Source organism: Rhipicephalus sanguineus, chromosome 2 (genome assembly GCF_013339695.2).
Source record: "Rhipicephalus sanguineus isolate Rsan-2018 chromosome 2, BIME_Rsan_1.4, whole genome shotgun sequence".
In the NCBI taxonomy this organism is placed as follows: domain Eukaryota; kingdom Metazoa; phylum Arthropoda; class Arachnida; order Ixodida; family Ixodidae; genus Rhipicephalus; species Rhipicephalus sanguineus.
In genome coordinates, this window is record NC_051177.1 from 220,162,163 (window position 1) to 220,187,263 (window position 25,101).

The window sequence follows — 25,101 nt, forward strand, 5'->3', positions numbered from 1 at the left end:
ACGATTGGCTTGGTCGTTAGAGCATGCTTTAAATTTCAATAAAGAGTGCAGTAAAAACAAGGTGACGGGAGTGTTCTGTTCTCTGTCTCTTCTCTTTTTATTGCGCTCCCTATTGAAACTGAACTCATGCTGCAAGTCACTTTCCTTGCACAATATCTGCCACAAAACACGCTTGATGAGTCCAATTGTATTTGCAGGAAAAATAGGTGCAGTACGCCGCTGCCGAACAAACGTTAATCGTACCCAGTATGTCCGCTCAACTGTTTCCACCATGGGCCCCTTTTTTATAAGAAATTACCATGGCTTAAAGCATAAGCGTTAATGAAGCATGCGCTAACAAAGCGTAGATATTTGCCGCTTAAAATACCTTGCTGTCGATTCTATGTTCTGGCAACACCTCCTAGATTATATTGGCTCGGGCCGGGCCTGGCCGGGTAGGTGAGACTTTTTGTCGGCTTTGGGCCGGGCCCGGGTCTCGCTTTGAGTAACCGGCCGGGTTCGGGCGGGTAAACTTGAACAAGTTCCGGGTTCGGGCCAGGCCCAGAATCACGGCCCGTGCAGTGCTCCAGCCGGACATATCGAACTTCACGCCAGAAATCGACGAAGGCGTGGTTGAAGTTTCTATGGGCGACCCGCCTCGTTGAACGATTGTGACACTCCTGCGCCTGTGTTTCTACTTACTTCCCTTCCTCTCTCATTCTTATCTGCTCTACTTTTCCGTCTCCCCTTATCCAGTGCAGGGTAGCAAACCGGATGTTTATTTTCTGGTTGACATCCCTGCACTGTAAACAAAAATTAGCCGAGATGGGAGCTTTTCCAGCACATGAGCCCCCAAAACCCCCATGCCTCAATCATTTACTCCGTGGTAGCGGAGTGAAGTCGGCACATGTCGTCGAAAAACGCCCCGTGCTTAATGAGGGAGTTTATGAACGACATGACCTTGTTAAACTCCCCACGGAGTTTTAGGTCACGTGGTTAGAAACTCCCTATGGGAGGTTTAAAAAGTATTTTTGGTCGTGACGTGCGTGCCGTGGTTAAAAACTCCCTATGGGAGTTTTAAAAACCATTTTTGGTCGTGACGTGCGTGCGTGTGTGAATGTGCGTGTAGCACGCCGGTGTGAAGCTCCAGTGCCTTGTGTGGGTCGCCGTGTGAGCATTTGTCGACAGACAACGAAGTTATCAGTGCAGCGAGGATTTGCAACGGCCGGTTGGTTTGTGTAGACGTGTAGGACTATTTTCTCCACCGAAACGTTCTGGTCAGAGACAAGTTCAACTCGCGCCAGCGTCCGACCGCGAACACATCGAGCTGGCTGTCCCGTGTTTATTCTCCCGTCAAGCGGCAATGCCCATGCACACGAGTGCAAGCCTCCGACACGCCACGGATACCTCGCTTCAACGTGCCGAGTTACGAAGAAGTGCGAAGAATAATTTCGTCGGTAACAAAAGTAAGCTGTTGCGATCGTCAGCGGGTTGTTTCTGGAGTTTCACCGGCTAAAACTTCGAAGCAGTAAGAAGTAGGCTTCGCTACGTCGTCGGCATCAAGCCGGCCGGCGGCCGGTGTGAGAGCTGCGCCGGCGACGCGCTCGCTCCGACCACCGGCAACGCTTGCTTCTCGGAGTGTCACCGAAACGATGTTTCACCGGCTGCAACTTCTAAGCGGTAAGAAGGCTTCGCTACGTCGTCGGTACCAAGCCGGCGACGTAGCGAACTCGCACCGCCACACCGGTCGCCGTGGTGAGTTCTACGAGCTCGCACCGGCCACCGGTGAAGCAAAGAATATGTTTCACAGAAAATAAAAGCTGCTGGAATGAATAAGCTTAAATTGTCTCTTTTGCGCCATGCAACCACCGCTGTCAAACGTCTAGCGAGAAGGCGAGCGCCGATACGAGACAGATTGAACCAACGTGCGACCGCCGATGTACTGCGAGCAACAGGAACCGCGACTACGAGCCGTCTCGTTCGTTGTAAGTGCATCGCTCCGTAGCTTAACGCGGACAGCGGACTCGGATAGCGGCAGTGTGTGTGTAAAAAAAACGGCGACGAAAACTGTACAGCAGCAAGTATTTTGTGATCGCGAGCTGTCGTTCATCGTATAGCCGTACCGTACTCCTGGGAGAGGCCTAGCGACGCCGTCGGCCACAACGCGGTATATACCGGCGGGGCGACGCATTTCTTCGCCGGTGTTGCTCGTGAATGTGTGCCGCTGAAGCGTTCGTGCACGGCCGCTCGTGGTTCGTGTACGATTATGTGCATTTTACAGACTCACGCACAGTACTGCTAAGGCGGATACATCCCATGCGACAGAGTGCCAGCTGATAATCAAAATTCGCTAATTAAGAAGGCGTTGAATGTTAGGCGGGTTTATAGTAAAAGATAGGTGTGCCTCAGTGGTATCTATAAGCTCATCACAAATTTACACGTACGCCATGAATGTTTGTTGCTTAATTTCGGAGAAAGAAGTGTCCCATCTGAGCCACATTGGAGGTCAAGATGTGGTGCCTATATATACTCGGTGACCAAAGTTTGGTTGTGAAGCGCTGGTGGTGAGTTATTGTCAGTGTGAGTGTTGTATTACTTTGCGAACGTTGTGTGCATGTTTGTGTACGTGTGATCCAGTTTGCGTGTTTCGATGCTAATTTAATTAAAGAGCGAAAAGCATTTTTTTCTTTTTGATGGTTATAAAAATTTACTCCCATACTTACCTGGAAAAGCTCCCCTATGGATGTAAACAAAAACTCCCCTCTGTCCATCTAAAAACCCCGTCCTGTTGGGGAGTAAATTTTTTACTCCGTCCGGACGGTGTTTTTAAAACCCCCATCAGGGCGTGCGCTAGAGGACAAGCCATTTACTCCCATCTCGGCTTATTTTTGCTAACAGTGTGCCTTTCCGCATTACATTTCTCTCCCTCTCTCTGTCTGTTGGGGTTCATAAGACTCTGCCAGATAAATAACAGAAAAAAAAGAAATTCATGTTATGGACCACTTCAAAAATAAATCGAAGGTATGCTGCTTGTATTCTGCATCCTTACGATGACATCGTAATGCACCGGGTAATCGATAGTTTAGTTCACGTTCGCGGATTCAGTGGAACGTTGAAGCTTCTCGATGACGCCCTGTTTGCAGCATCCTACCAGACTTGCAAATTGAAACTGGTCCATATGCGCTATATATGTCTTAGTACAAAGGGTACGCTCCATAACAGAGTCTCTTTTGTATTGCCAATAGGACGTACTCAAGAATTAAAAAATTACGTATTAATCCGAAGGCACTTTCTTTTCTCCAGCTGCCTACATTGTTAAACCAGTTACAACAAAATATGGTGTTGACATTGCAAGCATAACCTTGCAAGAGCTTCGTGAAGTGTTCGTATAAATGCCCTACAACATTGCTCATATCGTTACGATGGGCTGTGTTTATTTAAGGATGAATAGATGAAAGAGGCGAAGGGTTGCCGCACCGAGTTTCTTCAAAGACTGACGCACTTTGTCTCCGCTACCGCTTCAGCGTAACAATATTATTAGACTTTCTATTTGTAGAAATCCTTCCAATGCTCCCGATGTTTACGTATGTTGCCTTACCTCACTGTTGCGATTCTTTGACGTCAGCTGTGTCATGTAGCTAAACCTTTTTACACCGAGGTTTCCTGTTATACTAATTTTGAACAATGTCCCACCAGCGCGTATCATTATTTCCTGTGCACCTTTCGTTCTTTCTGTTCTTTATTTTTTTCTGTCCTACGCACTATCTGTCGCTGTCTATCTAAGGGTGCAATGAGTAGCTTGACATTCGTCAAGCTACTCATTCGAGTAGCTTTTTATGACTGTTTCTTTGTTTCACCGTGAGACAAAATACAGCATTGAAAGCATTGAAAATGCCTCGTTGAAAATGCCTCGTAGGCCGGTATAACTAAAAACTCGCAAAGCGGGTAATCACACGTAAAAAGTACTTCTGCTCCAAAAGCTAATGTCAAAAAATAAAGAACGCTTCAGCGACGTGTACGCAACAAATAAGAAAACTGCAGACATGCGATGATTATTCCGCCTCGTCGGAAGTGCCTCCTGCCACATTACGCAAATATACTGTGTTATGGCTAATCAGCTGCAGCGCGCTACCTTTTAGCTGCTGAGAGCGTTAAGATTGCGCTTCACATGCCGCATAGTCAAGAAACGCATAGAAATGGAGGAATGCAATATCAAATACCCGCTGTTAATTTATATATTGATGTGTCGCTATTGATTGCTCGTGCCGTATTCTGTAATTCATGACTCCGCGCACAAAAACTTGTTTTGCTATCATGACCAAAACAAACACTGGTGTAGCTCTTGGAATTTCGGCGAGTCCTGGCCAAATTTGCTCCTCCTCGGATGCCAGCCTCGTGCGTCGCCGCTCATTCAGAGACCTCCGTTTTTGGAGCAGCCGTCGTGCATTTTGGTCGCCCGTCGCTTACCGTTGGAACGAGCGCGATTGCGATTATTTTTGAGTGGCTCTCGGAGGTCTCTCGCTGGCCGACGACAAGTGGACTGCCTCAAGTTTCTTTTCCTTCTTTCACAGAACTTAGTGATTATAAATAAGGACGAATACCTAAAAGCTCCGGACCGTCACTCCATCAGAACTAACAACCAGGAATGCATACGCCCATTCCTGTCACGTTGTTGTAGCACGTTAGAGTATTCTTCTTTACTTCAGTTAAAGAGATGCCGAATGACGCCGTCAGTGTTGAATCACTTGATTCATTTTTGTCGCTGCTGGAATCTCATTAAGAGGCATTGCAATAGGTTCAATAGTGTGGGTGCGCAAATAAAAGCAAAAGCAACGTATCGCGGATGTGCTTGCACATTGTTCCACGTGTTCAACTGTTGTCATCTGTGTGTCTTTCATAATATCGTGTTCCTAGAGCATAACCTTTTTATTGCTACAATATTATTTGTCTTGAACATGTACGCAAGTTTTTTTTTTCTTTTTTACACCCGCTGAAGTATTTATATGCACAGTTCATTTATTGCTTTTTTTGTTGTTCTCGCTGTTACGGTTCCTTTGTACTGCGGATTTCCTTTTTATTCTTTCCTAATGAAGTCCTCTTTATTTGGTACGCCGCCTCCTGCATGGGCCTGAAAAAGCCCATAATACTGAACAAATAAAATCTCTGCTTTTGCGCCATGTGAAACTGCCTCGAACGGATTCGAACACCTAATTTTTGCGAGAATGCATAAATGTCTCGAATTTCGAGGCCTGGTACTAATTTGCTCTGACGGAGTTTCTCGGGAAGAGCTTGCTCCCGAGGGTGCCAGCGGGTTCTCCGCTCTGAACGGCGAGCGGCCGCTTGCCTCTGCCGACTGTCGCTCTTGGCGCGACTCCCTAGTGCGCGCGCGCCAGTGCTCTTACGTCACCGATTTCATCACGGGTGTACTCGACCAATAAGAAGGCGCGCCGCGCCGGTGCGCGTCCACGACCTTGTTTCGATCAACGCCACCTAGAACACTGAGCGGCGTCAGTGCACGTGGTTCGCCAGTCGCTGCCAGAACCTGCAGCGCGGCGCCCGTCTTGCTCCTCCTCGGATGCCAGCCTCGTGCGTCGCCGCTCATTCAGAGACCTCCGTTTTTGGAGCAGCCGTCGTGCATGCTGGCTAGTGGCAGTAGTGAGCCGCCTGCGTTTCGCCGTGTGCCCTTCACGAAAACAGAGGTGCAAGCAGTGCAGTCATTTTTACACCTTGTGAGCTAAAACTTATCCGGTGCGGACGCATGGATAACGTATAATGCCGCAACTGGATATGAAGACGGAAGTGAAAGAACGCAGCACGGTAAGCGTCAGAAACTTTCACTTTATTCTCACCGTGCAGAAACTGTCTTCTCGATTATGATTACATAAAACACCCATAAGATTTACAGGTCGGGCTCATCCCACGGAATGAGAATTGATGTTGTTTGCCATCAAGACGCTCTGGTCTTGCTTTATTCCTAGCTGAATGCTTACCTGTCCCCAGGCCCGCAGCCAGAAATGTTTCTCGGGGGGAAGGGGGAGGGGGAGCTAACTTGCAGAACACATTGACTTTTTTTATAAAAACACCTATTTTTATTACTTATTTTCGGTAAAACACCCCCCTCCACCAGAATTTCGGAGGGGGGCAGATCGCCCCCCCCCCCTGGCTACGGGCCTGCCTATCCCTCCCTAGAGGATGCAGTCTACCCATGAGTTGGGCGAATGTCCGATTAGCTTTTTCTGTTGTGCACTGCCTCTCCGCACAATGTTCAGTCAGTGCAGCTTCCGGTAGGCTTTGGCCCCAAATTATAGCTACAGGACGAAGTTCAAAGAAGGTAACGACATGAGCTGTAAGCTCTTCAAGAATGAACTATCAGTAAATATCCCAGGTTTCCCTTCTTGTATAGCCACAGGATTTTCCTTTGGAATTTCCCCGAGAATACTATTACCGTGGACTGTATTGTTGCGCAGACAGCCGATGTGCGCATGCTCCTCTGGACGTGATGACGTTGTCCTTCGCTACAGTGGGAAAACTTTGAGGGAAGGATGTGGACAAAAATATGTGTGGGCAGTCCGGCCTGTACCTTGCACTTATCTGTCGGTCATGCTCTCTCTCCCCCTCTCTTTGCACACACACACACACACACACACACACACACACACACACACACACACACACACACACACACACACACACACACACACACACACACACACACACACACACACACACACATATATGTATATATACATACATACATACATACATACATACATACATACATACATACATACATACATACATACATACATACATACATATATATATATATATATATATATATATATAGCACTGGATTAACCACAAAAGAGTGCGACCGCACCTGTAGTGATTTGCGAAAGCCGCTGACAGGTGCGATTAGGGCGGCGGTGACACCAAAAGCTTATAAAGTTAGAAGAGAGCCATGTCGACTTCTTAGTTAATCTCATTGTCGGTCACGAAATCAGTTGAAAGGTTGGAGACATAAATTCGATCACTTCACATCTTTGTTTAGCAGTTGTTTTGTGGCCCTAGTAACATTGAAAAGTGCCGAAAAACTTTCCCTGTGGCTGAAGCGCAGCCCAGAAAAAACATAACTGGCAAAGTTAAGAAGAGCCTGTTATAGTTAAGGTTGTGTTCAACTAAGTTTTATTCTTTTAATAATAATAATGATAATATTGAGTAGAAAAAGAAGAAGTATTTATATTCTGCGTCAGTGCCGCCGCACATGTTCAATATAGCTTTTACTCACTCACTGAAGGAATACCGGGACAGGGAGCCGCAGAAAAAGCCGTCAAGAACAACTTGACTCAGCCGCAGCCTTTCAATGCAAGAAAACCGCGACCCGCAGTTCAAAAGCGAATCATCGCACACATGCGGTTTTATGTAACCAGAAAAACTGCTTAACAAAACAGACAAGGAAGAAGCAAGCAGAGTCTTATCCACACTTTTAACGCGCTGCGCAAACAAAACATAATTATGCATATCTGAGACCATCATGTGTCATGTAGTAGTGTAAGAGCACAAATGCAGAAGTACTGAAAATAGTACAAATGCAGGGAACGCAATAACAGTCTATTTAGTTTTGACCATACCTAAAATATATCTTGTGGTACATTCTGATATATGGAACGAGGTTCTCATGGGTGTAGGTAAACAGGCAAAACTTTTCACATGTGTACGCGTTTAGGAGGGAGGGGAGTGTATATTTGAGGGGCTCTGCATTTATACGTGCTGTGGGCGCCAACCAGTTTTCGAGTTGTATCAAATGATTTTCTTTTCTTCCAAGTTTGCGAGATGTCAGATGTGATTTGCATTATTTTGTGTTTCTATTTTAAAACGTACGCTTGGCCTGTACTGATATGAATGAAAAGTATTGATTATGAGAGTCTTCACTGGGTGTTCGCATTGCATTACAAAGAAACTTCTTTTGCAAAATATGTATTAACATGTAGTAATGTAGTTCACTTTCTCTTTAATGGTCTTGCTTCTAGCGCTCGGCCGCACATGTTTTCTCAGCAATGAATGGGTGAGTTTATTGATCTCGAGGTTTAGTAGACGCTGATTTAAAAGCACTGCGCTGAGAACAGACGAGAAAATGCTTGAACAGAGCTGGATCCAACGTTTCGAGAGAACTTCGTGAAGGCAGCAACCTTAGCAGCGTGTACGCTTTTTGCTCACCTGAACCTCAGGCAAGTGCAAGCGCTTGCTTTCCCTTCTCCTGCTTTACTTTCGAGGTTGGCGAAAAGTAAGCAAAGTAACGACGGCCACAGAGCTTTAGTCCGGTGTACAGAGAACAATGCAGACCGAGAAAATTGGGCTGGAGGTGTTTCCATACACCCGACGAGGGCCCAACTTTCCTTCGGTAGTTCAGGCGCATGTTGCAGCATAAAATTTTTACAAGTGTTATTCAGTGATTATACAGAAATATACAATATTATACAATGTGTCAGATATACAATCTTATCAAGGCACTACTTCTAGTGGATATGCAATAATAACAAATGCAAAGCAATGTACACCTTGCCAATAAAATATGCATAACGGTAGTTTAAGAGATCTGCTATTAATAGCTGTTGAGGATTGGTTACATATAAAAGTTCATAACAAGATTACCTAATTAAGAATACAAGAGTACTGCGTTAATTTAGATTTCTCCTAAGAGCAAGCTGTTTTAAAGATTTGAAGGAAGATTACTGTTTGAATGTTCCCTAATTAAAAAATCAATTTGTAAATGAGCATTTAAGGTACGAGGTATGATAAGGGAAGGTTTTTGAAGGCCATAATTTGTTCGCGTTCTATCGATGTCACAGAGTTTATGGCCAAAACCTTAAGATGTCTTAACATTTAGATGTTGCTGTTCAGAACTCTTCTGACCGTTTCTGACAGGTTTGTGTATATGAGTGGATAATTTCGTGGCACATTGTTGTAGAACGTTCGGGAGATTGTGTTTTACAGATGCTCTTTCGCGCATTGACAGACCTACAATAAATTGCACGTACAGCTTTTTTTTAGTAGTAAAAGCTCCATTACGCCAGCATTTGTGGTCTCTCCTCATATTTGTGTGTAATAATGAAAATTAGAATACACAAGCGAGTAGTACAATAACAGCTCTGTTCTAACGGGTAATGCAGAACGAAATTTATTTATTGTGTCTATAGAACAGTAGAGAATAAATAATTGATATATTCTGATCACAACATATTCTCTTGAAATATAACTACAAGAGACTTGATTTTTGTTTCGCGAGCAATCTCCTTTCCAGGGTACTCTAAACAAAGCTCATTGTGAATGCCTTTATTTTTTGGTATGAGGAGTACATATTTTGTTTTAGTAAAGTTTCATTGCAACAGATTTCTTCTTAGCCATATTGATAGTTCAGATAACCAAGCGCTTGCTGTATACTGTCATTATTGACAATCCTGCACAGCAAAAAGTAGATTTGTGTCGTCAGCACAATCCACAATGCATTTACTGCCGTGTACGTCAACTGTTTTGTTGACATACAGTAAAAATAGGACGGGACTAAGTATAGGCCTCGCGGTACGCCTGTTGAGATAATTTCTGTGTTTGACTTAATATTCTTCACATATGTGAATTTTTCCCAATCATTTAATTCGGTAGGGAGTACGTCTATTGCAACTCCTCTTATACCGTAATAACTAAACTTCCTTGTTAGTTTGTCATGGGTTACCTAATCAAAAGTCTTGCACAGGTCGAAAAATATGCCTAGTGTTATTAATTTAAGCTCAAAGATGTCGAACATTTTCTTCTTAACACATATAAGGGCTGATTAAGAATTCTTGTTCTTTCTCAAACTGTTGATCTGCATAAGTGTTATTATCTAAAACATGACTATATAGACCACTATTAATTACACATTCAGCAACTTTTGGGAAAACTGACAGCACAGAGATGGTCCTAAAGTTGTTCATGCCATCGCTGTTATTGTACATCACACTGACTCGGGCAAGTTATATGTCATCAGGAAAAGTACCAGAGGTCATCATGATGTTACAAATATGTGCTATGGGACCAGCAGCAATTTCGGTGACTTCTTTATATGGCTTTGACATTTGTCTACGCCAGGGGCACATTTGGGCTTCAGAGAATGTATAAACAAACTTGGAGAATGCTTGAGCTTCAGCCTTCAAGAGTAGAACGCGCTAGCGTAATCAGGCCCCGTGCGCATAGCCTTCTCAATTGCAAGCCTTGTTTCGGTTCTCCGTGGATGCCTCGACCGTGCCGAAAGGAAACGAACGTCTGTGCCTGAAGATTTGGCCGTTTTAAAGTATCCTACAATGCCTACTGCAAGTAAAGTTGCGAAGTGCCCACTACGCCTAATTCTTCCTTTTGCGAATCAGCGGAGGGCCTACTGCGCGTCCGTAAGGCAACACGCAAACCTACGCAGCTGCTCGCTTCGTTGACGCTTTTGCTGATAATTATGAATAAATATGCCTGCTAATGATGATTAAATATAACTCCTGACTTTTATAGCTGATTTTAACAAGGTTCAGTCGTCCATTTCATTCTCACAATCGTACTTGAAGAAATCCACTTGTTTCCTGGATGTCACAGTGTCCTTATGTGGCGAAAAACGAGCTACTAAAGTGATATGAAATCAACTGAGGTTCACTGATATCCTCATTTTCAAAGCAATCATTTTACTCATATAAGACCAGTATACCGTATACAGTCACACACTTTGCTTGAACAGCACGTGCTCCGAAAATTGAGACTTGGCTAAAAACTTCGTTAAGCATCGCGATGGCCTAATTGTACAAAAGTATCCGATGGTGAATGACGCGATCAGGCCGCACCGATGCGAAGGACCGCTTCGAAAAGCGTATAAACAGACGAAAACACATCAGTGTAGTTTTGACACGTTTTGCGTCGATTGCAAACGTCATCTTTAAAAGGCAGTAGAACACATAGAGTTTCCGAACAATACACTAGAAGGAAGACTAGCGCGAGCGTCGATGGGAGCTTCAACGCATGGCGTATCAGCCAGCATGGGAATGATAGGTAGTACACGGATTTTTCTAGGCTTCGTTGTTTCAGCTCCTGTTTGGCTCCGTGTGAACTGCAGCCGATTTGTCGCAAGACGAAGTTCAGCAAACGTTCAGCAGTTACACTTTACCAGCTTGATCTGTTAGGCTCACTAATTCAAATAGGGTCGCGAAGTTCACAACGACCTATTCTATTATCTGAAACAAAAGCCAAAACACAATAATAAACAACGCCACAAGTGCGTTAGAGGCCGCAAGAACGAAGATTAGGCAAATCCTTGTACTGCCCATCATTCCCATGGTGGCTGAGCAATCGTGCGCCAGAGTTTCCGCTAGGAAGCATTATAGGAAACTCTATGCTATAACGTACTAATGCAGAGTAATAGTTCCAAGGGCGTGTGTTCGGAGTTTCAACGAGCAGTTTATCAACGATAGAGAAAGCTAATATTAATATCTTGGGTTTAACGTCCCAAAGCCACGATATGATTATGAGAGACGCCGTAGTGAAGGGCTCCGGAAATTTCGACCACCTGGGGTTCTTTAACGTGCACCTAAATCTAATTACACGGGCCTCAGACATTTTCGCCTCCCTCGAAAATGCAGCCGCCGCGGCCGGGATTCGATCCCGCGACCTTCGGGCCAGCAGTCGAGCGCCATAACCACTAGCTTGCTTGAAATGCGAGCGCTGAACGTAGACAAGGACTTAATAACACACAGACAGGCGCTTACTACAAACTGAAAGTTTAATGGGAAAATGAGACACATATATACTGACAGATAAATGTTTCGTAAGCACATTCGATAATAGCACACCACAAACAAACCATAACAAGAGTGATAAAATCTTTTCCAAAGCCCACTTTACCATACAGCAATTCCCTAACACCTACGGCATCTGCCACTGTCAAGAAACTCAAGGTCCCTATCAGACAGCTATTGACGGTTTGCTCACGCAAGGTGAGCCGCCACGCGCTATGTTTTCAGCCTCAATGACAATCCTTGTACGCTCATCTTTGTGCATATCAACCACAACTGTGGTATCAAATTGAACTTCGCATCCACACATGCTGACATGTTGGGCCAGAAAACCATAGTTGCCATTGCGAACGTTGCACGCATGCTCACGCAGTCTGTCGTTAAGACATCTTCCGGTTTGTCCAATATAACAGGCGCCGCATGAAAGCGGGATTTCGTAGACTACATTGTCAATGCAATTGACAAAGGAAGTTCTGTGCTTTGTTTTGCACAGTTGCCTCTTGTGTCTAGCAGCACACGTCAACCTAGCCAGCTGAGAAAGTTTGGGCAACGCATGGGAGTGCGCTTAGTTTCCTCGGCACTTCACAGGAGTTATGCATATCTCAAGGTACACTATTAGCGCGTACCTCAGACAGCAATTCCAAAGGAAAGATATGTTGACATTGTGCGAAAAACGAAAACAGTGGCAGCTACAGATGTTTATATTAACGCAAGTGGACTTTTGCGAGCCTGTCACGCAGGCCAAAGTGGAGAGGGCATTCTCGGCGCTGAAGTTTGTTACAGCGAAAGCTGTTAGGAGATTTTGGCGCCGATTTTGGGGCCATATTTATCCGCCGACGCCCGTGTCCGTAACCACTATCGCACGAAATAAGAAAAATAAATGAAATTAGAAACAAATTTCTAGGATCGGAGGATTTCAACCCGCGCCCTCTGCGTGGCAGTCGAATATTTCACCACAGTGTCACGCTGGTGCTTGTAACTCCTTCGTAAAAATACGCTATACAGGCGTCATGTCCGGCAAGGAATCGTGTTAACATATGTAATACAGCGTCGCAGAAGAGTGAAATAACAACCTGGCGTCACACAATGCGAATTGCGCATCGAGTCGGTCGTTGAATGCTTCCAACCTATTGCAAAGGTCTCAGCCATGATTCTTCATCGTCATCAGCCACAGCACAAAGTACACATAATGCCTTACAGATGTGGAGCGGGTGCCAAGATTCTCCGAAGAATAACGCAAAATGGCATAGTGGGTGCTCCGCTACTTCAGAAAAATTACGATGATATATGGCGTAGTGGGTGCCTTGCATGTGTGCTTGTTTAGTTGCCCCAAGAGAGTCTACAACGGGCTCTAGAAAGGCCGCTCTTCCAGCTTTCAATGTGGCTGTGCTGCGTTTTGCGCGCAGGCCTGACATTTTTTTTATCAGAAGAGCTGTCTCGCACATCAGAGAGTACACTCAATGAGGTGCTGCTTCCGAGATCGTGCTCACTCTCTTGACACAAAGCATTGAGCCCGCTAAAAAAAGTCGTAATTGACTTTTGAGAAAATAAATACTATGGCATTGAAGGGTATAGTACTGGTTTGTGCTAGTTGGTAGAAATTCGTGGTACAGTTTCTTCCACTTCTCTGAAGAACGTGGAAAGAACGTGCTTGACCCATGTCCCACTTTCTTAAGATGAGGGCAAGTAACTATATCACAAATCCAATGTGTTATATGATTACCTTAACTTCAAATTTTTGCATAAAAAAAACGTTACGAACTGTTACGGAACAATTTTTTATTCGTTCCGGACCAGAAACGGAACGGAACTTTTTGCGATGAAACGAAATGAAACCCGAAACAAAAAACATTTCGTTCCGACACCCTGCCGCACACACATTTGTCTGTGATAGAATCTTTGGTGACATCAGCCAAGTCAATTTGGTCACCAGAACGCGCACGTACACTTCTTACCAGGGTGTCGGAACGAAATGTTTTTCGTTTCGGTTTTAGTTTCGTTCCATCGCGAAACGTTCCGTTCAGTTTCTGTTGCGGAACTAAAAAGTGTTCCGTAACGTTTCGTAACGGTTTTTTGATGCAAAAATTTGAATTTAAGGTAATCGTAAGAAATAGTGGATTTGTGACATAGTTACTTGCCCTCCGCTTAAAAAAGTGGGACAGGGTAAAACACGCTCTATTCCACGTTCTTCAGAGGAACCGAAGTGACTGTGCCACGAATTCTTACCAACTAGTACAAACCAGTATGCTCTTCGAAGTCATAGTATTTATTTTCTCAAAAGTCAATTACGACTTTACGAATTACAACAACAATTGCGACTTTACGAATTACAACAGCTTTCGCTGTAACAAACTTCAGCGCCGACAATGCCCTCTCCCCGCTGGCCTGCGTGACAGGCTCGCAATAGTCTACTTGTGTTAATGTAAACATCTCTAGTTGCCACTGTTTTCGCTTTTCGCACAATGTCAACATGTCTTTGCTTTGGATTTGCTGTCTGAGGTACGCGCTAATACTGTACCATGAGATATGCATAATTGCTCACGTTGCATGACCTCAGTTTTTCCGGATTGCCAAGTTTTCTCGTGAACCGAAAAACGATTTTAAAAATTTCAGTTTCACTCCGGAACGATATGATAGGTAAAGATTCGGTTACGTGTTCGTTCCGGTCAAAAATATTGTTTCTTTTTTCGTTTTTCGTTTTCGGTTTTCGTTCCGCTCAGACACACTGCTTGTTACCATATTGTGACGTCGATGCTGATAGTTTGCTGATGTACATTTTGCTGAAGACGAATCCGACTTATCAACATTGTTTAGACTTTTTTGTTTCCATTGAGTCACAAGTGTACTGATGTTATAACTCCCCTATATACTGTCTCTATTTTATGTTTGCTTTTACCTTGCTTTGCCACATTCCGAATATACGCTGCTGTTCCGGTTTCTGTATCACCACACAAAATGCTGCGTGTATCTGTATAAACTGTCTGTTAACGCTGAATGCCGGTTTGTAGAAATCTGTTAGCAGCGAATATGCACATTGGATCATCCCCCCTAATACCATGTCTTTATTTAAGAAGTACGCAGCACAGTGATAGGTATGCATGCCATGACGAAGGCCGGTCCCCGGCCGAAAGCTCAGAATAAATGTTATGTTTTTCACTATAACTTTCTCTTATATATATATATATATATATATATATATATATATATATATATATATATATATATATATATATATATATATATATATATATATATATATATATATATATATATATATATATATATATATATATATATATATATATATATATATATATATATATATATATATATATATATATATATATATGACGCTATGAATGAGAGACGTGCTGTGGCTCAGACGCCATACTTTTATTCCATTCACGCGCACTTCTTCATCCTTGGCGTCACCTACCATGCCTTCATACGTCAGACATATATATATATATATATATATATATATATATATATATATATATATATATATATATATATATTATACACGTTCTCTGTTCAACCATTGTTTTCTCTCTCTCTCTTATCGCTGTATTTCTATTATTTTATTGCATGATGATTACTGCAGCAGCTCATTAATTCGACCTTCGTGAATTCGGCAAATCGGATAATTCGGACGTGTTCCCTGGGCCCGGCCAGCATATGCATTGTTTAATGGCATCAAACTCTCGTTAAATAGGTCGCATGTGGTTTCAGCCCGGTTAATTCCCACTACTCTCGGAGTGCGCCGAGCGCGAAGCGCCGGAAATGTGCGATGCAAAAGGAAAAAAAAAACAAACAAACAAAAACGGCGTTCGCTGAAAACCGAAACGATGCCGCGCTGTCCGCATGGACCACGGTTTTGTCCACAATTCGGGTCCGGCGCTCAGCAGCTTCGTTTTATCTTGATGCAATGCGCGCGCTATGTCACAACAAAACTCAATGATGGTGGAAGCTGTTGAAGATGCTGAGCAGGGATCTCAAGCTCACCTCAGCCAGCGGGCCGCAGTCACAGAATTTAGTCCCGCAAGGACCGGGACAGGGAAGACAGTAAAACAAAGGGTGGGAGGGGGGATAGTTTGTACAATCGTCAGCAAACGTCACGATTTGAAAGAAAATCTCTCCCATCTCTTGTATGCGAGTCGTTTCTGAAGGAAATTTGGCGCGCAGGATTCCAACATGTCAATACTGATCGCCAAAAAGGCTAAAATCTGGACGCCGATTCTGAAATATAGTTTTTATTTCGCGGTTATGTTTCAACATATGGTGACCACACGAGGTGCCTCACGAAAACACAATACTTTAGAGCTGTCATGCCTGTGTAGCTCATAAACATACTTATTAATTTTTTTTTAAAATTTGGGACGAACACAGTCTGGTGCGGGCCGCGTGTTTTACACCCATGATGTAGAGCTTTCGGCCGTGGTCGGTATGCGTAAAACTCGTTTGCTATATCCTGAGGGATGAGCTGTCAGTTGCCGTCTATTTTACCCTAGAAGGCACTATCGTCACGTGCGCGCGATGGTGATGGCGGTACGTAATAAGGGAGGAGTCAAGAGGACATTTCGGGCTAATTAAGCACGGGCTTTCGTGTAATTAAGTCTGGCGCTGTGGTCGCAATGAGATCGCAGGATGACGACAATTGCGGCTTTTACTCTCATTTTACAGTATTTAAGTATGCATCAAGGAAATGAAACTATATTGATGTAACACGCATTTGTTTATTGCTTTCTTGATACTTTCGATAATTCGGCATTTGGTTAATTCGGACATTTTTTCCGGTCCAGTGAAATCCGAATTAAGGAGTGTTTACTGTATAGCCTACTTTTTTTTTCATTCATTACTGTTACTACGCGTCTTCCTTCGCCACCTTCGACTTCAGTGGTCTTTTTTCGGGAAACCTTCAACACCCTTCCTCCGACCTTCACGTACCCATTTCTACGTACACGTGCGAGCTGCAAGCGCGGGCCGCCGACCACCTGCATAACAGTCGCGAGCGAAGAGCTTTTAGACGACCGTTTACAACCATCAAGGGGTCCTACGCCCTAAATTACACGTGTCGTTCTTATCGGCCGTTTGCTTGCTACTGGTCTTGATGAGTGCCGTGGCACCAGTGAAAACGGCGAGAGAAAAGCGTTTGATATTTTAAATTGTTCCCGAAATGGGTTTCCGCGCCGACTGTAGCGTCATACATCAACGATTTCTGCTGCCGGAAGTGAGGCATGGCTCAGTCAACCCTGCTGGTTGAAAATATAGTATATGATGCGTACGCTTGCGATGCACTGATTATGAGCAATTTACAAATTGTGAGGTGTTTATTGTTTCTTAGAGCTGCGAAAAAGACACCCATTTGTGCATCAGTTTCAATTTTTATGGAGCTATGGCACCGGTAGTGGTGTGGAGTGGTCTACAGTGTGCGCGCGCGTTCCTCATTCAACCGCATTCCATCCATCAGCATTCGTGCATGGCCCTCATCGCTGTGGTCTTCGTGTGGCATCGATCTCGGCGGCGTCCATGGAACCTTTAGTGGCTTCAGTTAACACGTAAGAACGCATAGCCCGTCGCTTCCTCGTGGGAGCTCGCGTTCAAAGTTCATCCAGTCGCAGCAGCTCATCGTTTCCGGCGCGTTTTGACTTCCCATTTGTCAACATAGAGTCGTCTGCTAAATTGTGCGCCACCGAATCCGTCATACAGTTCGGCGCCCGCTTGCGGCAGGAAGGCCCCCATGTGCTGCAGGGTTCCGGTACGGCAAAATGCAAGCCGCGTTTTGATTGGAAGCAGCCACGACCAGGCTGTGTGAGCGGAATATCAAACGGCATGTCAGTTTCTGTGGTCTGCTTTTACTTTGAATTTGGAAGTTCAATAAGTTCTGTTTGCGAGCGTCTATCTCCAAAATTCAGTTTGCATTCATCTATACATCTATACCATTCATCTGTACATTCATCTGTACATTCAGCTATGCAAAGATACAAGGAACGCGTTTCAACGTAAAACTGCGTGGGTGAAACTTGGGTGCAGGGCCCCTTTAAGCTTTCTCAGAAAAGCACCTATAACGACCTACTCACGATGCAAAGCAAGGCCGCTGTCTTTCTCTCCTGCCCCCCCCCCCTTTTTCTTTCACCATGTGCTTCTCGCACTTTTTTCTTTTCTCCCTTTCTTATTTCGATCTTTTTTGCATAAAAAGGGACACGAACACACTGAATTTCCAATCTCGATGAAGGCCGCAAACCGGCCGAAACGTCGAAATTAATGAAACACGCAGCGCAAAATTACGACGGGGACACAGGAAGTTCAGCGCTGTGTGTGTTTCCTTCCTGTGTCCCCGTCGTAATTTTGCGCGGTGTGTTTCACTATGCTACACCAACATACCCAAGTTCGCTCCGTCGAAAATAAAACTGTCTGCTGTTGCTGTTTTCCAAGAGAATATCCTTCACACACACACACAAACACACACACACACACACACACACACACACACACACACACACACACACACACACACACACACACACACACACACACACACACACACACACACACACACACACACACACACACACACACACACACACACACACACACACACACACACACACACACACACACACACACACACACACACATGTAAGTATATATGTGTTCATTCTAAAAAGACAGGGCGTGCAAACACAAGAAAGAAGTCAGGACACCACAAACGCCGACTAACAACTGAAGAGACGCACAACGGCGGAAAGGAAAGAAGGCACGAAAACTCAGGCCAGTAATTTCAGATAAGGAAGGGTTTTTTCTAATTATACCGGACAGCTTATTCTCAGAAAAAGCATTAACAGCCATAAAAAAAAAATTTAGGACGGTAAAATTTAAACCATCGGTAGGTAGGCAAAGTGCTGTCGACCTTTTGTTCAGACATAATCTTTAGAGAATAGCTTGCAATGTCAAGAAGGCTAAATCACTTACTTTAGAAATGTTTTTTCAGCCAAAACACCCAAGAACGAGATTCCGTTTCGAGCAATTGTTTCAGAGCAAGGCATCTGGCAAGTCGCTGTATCTAGTTATTTGCAAAACTGCTTAACCTCTTTGAGTTTTTCACACCCTTTTCGTATGCGTAATTCTCAGGCGCCAGTTCAGTTTCTCTCAGAGGAGAACCCCGGCTGTTGTAAAGCTTTTAGTATGGATATTGAAGACCTGTATGACTCTTTGCCGCATAAGGACTTGTTAAAATGTGTTAAAGGGGTGGTGCCATCAAATTTCGAGGCTATAACAAGCCTGTTGTGGGTTTCCTCTGTATGCAAGGACACTCCACACGAAGGGTCGGACACAGCAAACGTTTAGAATATATTTTAATTCACTTCCAAAGTGTACCTAAATGCTCATTCTCCCGATCGAAACCCATCGCTAGCGCGCCAACACTGACGTAGATCTGTAGGATGGGCAACGAAAGTTGTAGTGACGTCACACCAAATCTGCTGTAGTAACGTGAGTGACCTCCGAACCTCCGCCACTTCCGCAACGTACGTACCGGCTGTAGTGAACTAGAATACATTCTAGTTCACTATAGTATCGGCAAAGCATCGGTTGCTACATCACTCGCCGAGTTTCGATCGCTTCCTGGTCATGTGCGTCACAGCCTTGTGTGGTCACGTGACCACGCCTCCTACACTTCTACGTCACTGCCCAACCTCGGCGCCCAGAAACCGAAACCGAAAGTTGTCCAAATAAAAAAAGCGATATTAAATTATTTAGCGAGAATACATGAATTTTGGTGCGTGCATCATGCTTCCTGGAGCTATAGGAAACGCTTACAGCAAAGAACGCGCAAGCCACAAATTTGGTGGCACCACCCCTTTAATGAATGTATTAACAAAGAAGGGCCCGAGACGGTTTTCACCGATAAATGTGGTGTTTCTACCGGGGCATTTCTAGAAATTCTTTCCATGTATTTAAACTCGACGCTGGTATAGGTTGGAAGGAAGGCGTTTATGTGCAGAAATCAGGGATATGTATTGGTTCTAAGGTTGGACCGGTTCTTAGTGATTTACACCTTAGCAAGATTGACATACTTTTGGAAGGCGCCTTAGGTAATTCGGTTATTAGGTTTTTCGTTATGTGGACGAATACTTGATTTTTTTGTAGTGGTGAAGAATTTGAAACGGTGGTAACTTCAATGAGCGAAAAATTTGAATTAAATGGAGGAGCGCTGAGCTTTACTAAAGAGGTGCCTCAGAATAATGCAACACAATTTCTAGACATTTCCTTAATGTTCCAGAAGAACCTAGGAGTAGATCTAGGAGAAGTATTCTCCTAGATCTTCGAAACCGCTGTGAAATTTTTTGTCGAAGCACTCGAAGGTTGTAAAAAATGGCCTCGCCATGTCTTGCCTTAAGTCAGCCCTCACCAAGTCGTGTGAGCACAAAATGAGTGATAGCTTTAACGCACAGGTTACGCGTCTTTTAGATGTAGGGTATCCTGGTGATGCAGTGGCCACTGTCGTTGAACGTTTAAAGAAGTCCATTGTGAGCATGGTTGCAGAAAGCGATAGGAAGACACGTGTCGTAGGTACATTCATTGCGTATCTCACAGGCTAAAGAAAGTAGGCAGTAGATACGGCGTTAATGTTGTTTTCACGGCTGCCAATGAGCTAGGTAAGATTTGTGCCGCTGTGCAGAGGAAGAATGAGCGAGTAAAAGACAAGAAGCGGACCGATATTTGTTTCGTAAAACACACCAGCGAATTCACTGATTGCTGTACGAGTGGGGTCTATAAGGTCCCTTTCAGCTGCGGCCGCTTCGTAGGACAGACGAGCCGATGCATTAACCAGAGATTGTTGGAACATAAGAGATCGCTAACAGGAGGCTCACCGTCTAATCTATCTTTACGTTGTCGAGATTGTAAGAGCACGCCAAAATTCGATGAATGCGCAGTGTTGTACCGGTATAGAAATGAAGAAACGCGCCTGATGATTGAAGCATGGCCTATCGAGAATAGTGGTAGCGCATGCGTGAGCCAACCGTCGATTAACTTGCATAAAGATGAAATCAAAAACCTTAACAGTTATCTTCCACGTAGACCGCCACGCGTGCCGGATTGATAGGTTCGCCTGTTGCATGGCATGCGCGGATAAATTTTCGTGCCTTCGTTCTTTTCCGCCGTTGTGCGTCTCCTGAGTTGTTAGTCGGCGTTTGTGGTGTCCTGACTTCTTTCTTGTGTCCGTGTTTGTACAACCTGTCTTTTTAGAATGAATACCTACCAACTAGCTCGGCTCTCTGTTATATATGTGTGCGTGTGTGTTTATATTAGGGGTGTGCGAATAGTGAAATTTCATCTCTAATCGAATTCGAATTGAATAGTGCCGAATAGTGGCCAAAAATATCGAATCGAATATCGAATACAGAGGGTTTTATTGAAAACTGAAAGAAAGAACAAGGACATGAAATCTGCTCATGTCCTCGAGCATATAACGCGGTGAGTGATTGCTACCGAAAGGCTACAAATTGTCATGCAGAAACACAAGCTCCTCCACATGACCTGGCTTCAGGCTCTCTCGCCACGATCTTGCGGTGTTTCCTGCAGTTAAAAACATGCGTCCACTGGGCACCTTCAGCAGCAGGGATGAGAAGGTATCGCAAAGCAATTTTGGCAATACCTGGATAAAGTGCAGCTCCGTGCTCTTTCCAGTATTTCAAGGGATCATCCTTTCGTGGAATCAGGGGCTCACTGAAGTATTTTTGAACCTCTTGGCTGTATGGTCTGAGCTCAGTGTGCTTGTTATTTTTTGACGCTAGCAGTTCGACAGCCTCCCAGACTATTATTCCCTGGCCTCCTTTGCTGGAGCCATGACGTACGGAAATGACATCATCTCATTTACAATAAACATGCGTTGGCTGTTGAACCAGAATATCGGTGCAAGGTTTAACGAAAGGTCTACTGCAACGATGTTAGCGTTAGTTTTAGCCACCCCACCTTAACCAAGTTGCGCCATTGGCGTTTGTCGCGTTTTAGATATTCGTTCTCTCGAATTATTCGAAACTTCGAATACTAGCTATTCGAAAGTCGAATCGAATTATTCAGTTAGGTATTATTCCATTCGAATTCGAAACTCCAATATGCGCTATTCGCACACCCCTAGTTTATATATATATATATATATATATATATATATATATATATATATATATATATATATATATATATATATATATATATATATATATATATATATATATATATATATATATATATATATATATATAGTAAGGATGACAGCGCCGCTGGGGCGCGGGCGCGCGCTAGGCTATACTGCGAAGACCGAGACAGGTGAAGAGAAAAATTAAACAGCCAGCCTATCAAACGGGTGTTGTCTGATTCTTCTTTACAATGACGCAGTCGTCGAAAACGAAGTCTTAAGGCAGACACCGCCTGCGCTCGTGAGTATTCGGCCTTGCTGAGCCGACAGTCAAGGAACGCCTCGCATGTCTCTAGGGCATGCAAACCGCAAGCCTGCCGCCGCAGGAAGCACAGTTCGGGGACGACGTCCAAGCCACCTCGGCACCAGCGAACCTGCCGGCGCTACAAGCACCGTCCGGGGAACGTGTCCAGGCTTGCTCGGCGACTAGACAGTAATCTCACGGCGCTTCCATTCATCGTGTCGTCCACGCTTCCGTGATTCAGGACATCGCCGCGCTGATTGCTGCGACAACTTCACGGCTTGGCGCAATCGAACTGCGGGATCTCAACCGCCACCGTGTGTACCGGGTCGCTCGTATTCTCCGCGGCCATCGCTCATAGCTCATCCGGATGCTCGCTCGACCTAACCACGGACATCATGCAGGCAGCATCCTTGATTACTCAGGAGCTAGACCGTTTCGCCGCGAGAACTTCCGCATCCTTGCAGTCCACATTACCATCAGTGGCTGCATCTGAACTACCGGAGTGGCGCGGACTGCAGGGCAATGCCGTCCTGTGGATGCAAACAGTAAATTCTCTCGGCACCCGCCATGCCTTGCCGGAACATGGAAAATCGCTGGTGGCCATTTTCGTTGGTGGCATGTACCTGACATGCCCTGACGAGCCATTGACCGCCTTCGCGATGCTGCCAAGGCATGGAACAACTCGAAGGCATGAAACAACAAACCTGGCCTCAGTGGTGTGCTAGACTGACTACTGTTCTTCGGCCGCTTTGTCATGCCTGTGATGTCCTCCCTGCCAACTCAATTTATACCGCGGATGGGAGAGGTGAGGCACACCACCTCGACGTGGCACATCGGCACTCCACCACCCTACCCCATCTCGGTGAACGAGATCATGAAGGGTATGGTGCAGCTGTGCCCTTTACCAACGTGCCCTCCCTCGCCCATCGAGCTCACGTGGAGCACCAGCTCGATCGTCCATCGGAGCCCTCCAGCGCTACTACAGAAAGCTTCTCGGGCTGCCCTACAACTGACGTCAGACGCAGGCGCTGCGCTCCGCTGCTGGTCTCAGTTTCTCCGCCGGTACCCGACGCTATAACATCACTGAGAGAGGCCGAGACCACCCCTCATCCAGCGCAGTTGGCGGAACCAGCCCCAGGTTCGCCTTCGCCGGGGCACATGCAGATACCACCTCATGCTGTGGGTGTCTCATGCTTGAGACACCCACAGTGATGGCGCCGGAAGAGCCCAAGCCATCCATCGCTGTGTTTGCTGGCGAAGATAATGTGGGGCATAACCTCGGCACTGAAGATACCCGCAGAAGCCACTCAAACGAAAGCTTCGCAGAATGTCCCGCGGCAGACACGACCGGCCGCGAGCTATGTTCTCCGCCACAGATGGGAGAAGCTACGTGGCTACTCTCCACACCTGACTACGTACAAGACGACCCACAAGCCACAGCATTTGGCGATGCGGCCTCCAAGCTCGCCAGTGCTTGAGCACATGGAGGGGCAAGATATTCTCGTACCTGACAAGCCCTTCGCTCAGACGAGGAAACCAAAAAGTTTGGGACATATGCAGCTGTCCTCTATGTGGACCCTCAAAACAGTGGACGCCCGTTACTCGGGAACGCGGTACATTCCACCTAGCTCGTGCGGTGGGAGAGCGTCGATGAGATTTGGTCCGTCAGCTGTAAAGCTGCGGAGAGGGGCACAGCGACATAACAGACGGTCTCTCTGCGGTCACAACGCATCAGTGCAGTCATGTACCGGTGATCGTGAGCCTCCTTCAGTGCGTACAGAAATGCGACGAGAGAAGCGACAGCGGCAGCTACGACCTTTCCTGAACAGCCAGTGCCGACCGCTAGAAACGTTTGCACTCCAACATCCCAGTCGCAGCTGAACCGATATCTGCAAAGGCCACCAAGGAGCAGTCAATTTCGCCCGCCAAAGAAATTTCGGCAGCTCGTCATGCTACATGGCAGTAGTGACCGAATGTAAGGATGACAGCGCCGCTGATGTGCGGGCGCGCGCTAGGCTACTACGAAGACGAAACAAATGAAGAGAGAAATGAACAGCCAACCTATCTCTTTAGCATTCAGTTCGGTAAACCGTAAACACAAATAATATTTTTGCTTACCAACAAATTATCTCCTTAGAAATATCTTTTCTTTCCCGTTCACAAATCCTACTGCCGCACGATTCGTGGCCGATCCCCCGTGGTGGTTTGTGCCATTCCTCTAGGAACAACCAACGAGCCAGCGAACGGGTGTTGTGCCTGTTTCTTCTGTGCAAGATATATATATATATATATATATATATATATATATATATATATATATATATATATATATATATATATATATATATATATATATATTTACATATAACAATGACGTGCTAACATAGGACTCGGAAGTAAAAGTTAAAAAAAAATCAAGCACGTAGTAAAAAATCGTTCTGTAAAGGACTGACGTTTCGGCCGCGGGACCGGCCTTCACTCCGACGAAGACCGGAGCCCGGCCTTTCTAAGGACAAGTTTTTACAGTGTGGGCGCGTGTTCTTATACTGGGGTGAAAGGAATGATGGGGCGACGGCAGTAAAGCAGGGAGCTGTAACAGGAAAATAATAACAGGATGTCGGCGAGGTCAGCAAGGTGATTTTATTTAACGATCGCACAGTGTTAGCTTAAGAAGCCATATTTGACCGCAAAGATGAACTTCCACCCAAATGGATACGTAATGCCCCGAAGCATGCAGTTTCACTAGGGTGGCTCGTTTATGCTCTCTGGGGAAGGGTAGACGCGTGGGTTTCCAACGTTTGTCTTCCGCGTTTACTGGGTTGCAAAAATAAGAGAAAGATAAAGAAAGGAATTGGTGGCGTGTGTTTGTGTGGAGGGGG

General features: G+C 45.2%; 1 protein-coding gene across 2 annotated transcripts in view; it reads left to right on the forward strand.

Annotated features, from left to right (window-relative positions):
* The first annotated feature begins 5,512 nt into the window (after nt 1-5,512).
* LOC119384102 (FMRFamide receptor) overlaps nt 5,513-25,101 on the forward strand; it is a 915,010-nt gene continuing 895,421 nt past the window's right edge. For both annotated transcript variants that reach the window (XM_037652394.2, XM_037652395.2), the window contains exon 1: nt 5,513-5,796. The gene's annotated coding sequence lies outside the window, so the exon portion shown is untranslated. The remainder of the gene's footprint in view (nt 5,797-25,101) is intronic.